The sequence below is a fragment of the Etheostoma spectabile genome, chromosome 19 (assembly GCF_008692095.1).
Source record: "Etheostoma spectabile isolate EspeVRDwgs_2016 chromosome 19, UIUC_Espe_1.0, whole genome shotgun sequence".
NCBI classification, from domain to species: Eukaryota; Metazoa; Chordata; class Actinopteri; order Perciformes; family Percidae; genus Etheostoma; species Etheostoma spectabile.
The window spans coordinates 11926293-11928690 of NC_045751.1; the positions used below are offsets into that span (position 1 = coordinate 11926293).

The 2398-nt window shown below is 41.8% G+C and overlaps 1 pseudogene; it reads right to left on the bottom strand.

Annotated features, from left to right (window-relative positions):
• Positions 1 to 613, bottom strand: part of LOC116669468 (myosin heavy chain, fast skeletal muscle-like) — a 15472-nt pseudogene extending 14859 nt beyond the window's left edge.
• Positions 614 to 2398: the final 1785 nt, after the last annotated feature.

A 2398-nucleotide genomic window follows, 5' to 3' on the forward strand; every position in this document is an offset into this window, starting at 1 on the left:
ACTGGATGACACGCTTGGTGTTCACAGTCTTTCCAGCACCAGATTCTCCACTAGGTAGAGACATAGACTTTAAGAATTTGATCAAGATATTTGACCGTCAAACAAAGTCAACAAACGTAAATGTACTGAACTTACGTGATCAAGACAGACTGGTTCTCCCTATCTGTAAATAAAAAACAAAATAATTTACTGTTTTACTGTTAAAAAAAAAAAACCTTTATACTGATAGATCCTACATTGTTTTGGTAATGACTTACCAGTAAGCATGAACTGAAAAGCGTTGTCAGAGACAGAGAAGATGTGGGGTGGAGCCTCCATACGCTTCTTGCCTCTATAGGCACTTACACATTCAGCATCGTACACTGGGAGCCACTTGTAGGGGTTCACAGTGGCACAGAACAACCCAGAGTAGGTCTGAAACGGATCATAGAGATTACACACTTAACTCTATGTTTCCTACAAGTTTAGCAATTCACAATAGTTCTTTTCTCATTTGGCAGATTGTCTTACGTAGATCATCCATGCTGCCATAACCTCTTTGAGGTTATACAGCACAGAGGCTTATTGAGATGGGTCATCATGGCCATGTCCTCAATCTTGTCATAACTTGGGAGTTTCATTGATAGACGTCATCTTCTTTACCTGTCCTCTCCTGCAACAGAACAGGACATTGGACTCAATGAGAACTAATCATATTAATTCCTCCGTTACGTGACTTCATGTACTAACCTCCTTAGTGTCCAGGACTTCGACGGTGACTTTGCCACCATCTTTCTTGAATTTCTTGCCTTCAAGTACAGCTCCTTGGTATCGCCCGAGCAGGCATCTTTGCATCAAATGGGGCATTTGAGCCTGCAATTCTCTCTCTCTCTTTCTGGCTTACGAAGGAAAACGCAGCTTTGCCATAAATGGCCATCTCCGTCCTCCTTCGTACTCTGTGGGGTTTACTCTTGTGGAGTAATTACAAATTAGGAGACATCCTATCAGTATTTAAAGTCATGTTTCACCTATCCTGGAGGGCCTAATTATAAGCCATGAACATATAACAGCCAAATATGAGAATTGTATCGAATCTAACAAGAGTCTCAGTAAGGTCACACATTAGCAGTCTTAGAATATGGTTGTCTGTTCATCATTGAACAGTTCAACATGCCTGGTGGTTGTACTAAAACCCATCCACAATATATATTAATACCAAATATAATACAAAATATCTTTTAAATTATTGCAAGGGAACCTTGTGCAAAACAGATAGTAAAAAAGAACGGGCCACAGATTTAGCGGAGGAAAGAGCGGTGGCACAGTGGAGGTGAACGGAGAGTGGGTGTCATGAGTTCTGTAATGGAAAATGAAACGTTGAAGGAGGATCAAAGAAACGGGTGATTGCAACAAAAGTTCAACGATTGGGATAGGCGGGAGGGTGTACGCCACACAATGACTTGACTGAAAGAAAGGGAGAGAAAAGAGGTGTGATCGGAGAAGGGCGACTCAGAAGATGAAAAAGAAAGGGGGAGGATAAAAGAGGGGGGGGAAATAAGAAGAAGGGGAGATTTGTGGCTTGGGTTCTCATATGGTGCGGGATGTGGAATGGGAAGTGGATGGTGGATGAGGGAAGGAGAATGGGGAGGGGAAAAGGTGGGAGGGTGTGCGATAGTGGTTGAAGTGTGTGGTGGAAGGATATAGTTGGAATGAAGGTCGTTTATGAGGGTATATATGCGCAGATTACTGCCAGGCAAAGGGCCAAATAGGAGTCAATTAAAATGGAAAAGGGGGGACAAGGGGGAGTAAGAAAAAAAAAATAAGAAAGAAACAGAGGGGAGGAAAAAGAAGAGTGGGAGAGAAAAAAAAAAAGGGAAAAGAAGAAAGAGAATAATGACGGAAGGGATCCAGAAATAGTCATTGTAAAAAGGATTAGAATACAACGCCTTGGAATGATTGAACCATCAGCGACATGATCGGGGAAATCCGTGTGGAGAAGAGAAGTCATGGCCATGGGTGGAAAAGAAGAAAGGAAATAAAATGGAGGATGTATGGAATAAGATGTAATCAAAGAGAGATAGGAAAAATGAGGGATGGGAGAGAATATCACGGCACGTTGAAGGGTTGAGGTTAAAACTAAGTTGATTAGGAGCAAGTTACATGATTAGGCTAAGCGGTTTAGAAGGTTTTAATACTCGGGTGGGATGAGTAGCAATTGGCGTGCTGCACAGCGGCCCAAGAAGGGCATCCGGTCTAGATTCCGTTAATTGTGAAAACAAGCATGGGTTGAGTTAGTCCCATGCTCTGAACAAAACACCCATCAATAATTATTATTGAAAAACTAATAGCTCTATGGAAGAAATTTTAGGAAGAAATGGTTATGATGCTTGCAAACATAAAAGGAGTGAAGAAAGGGGGG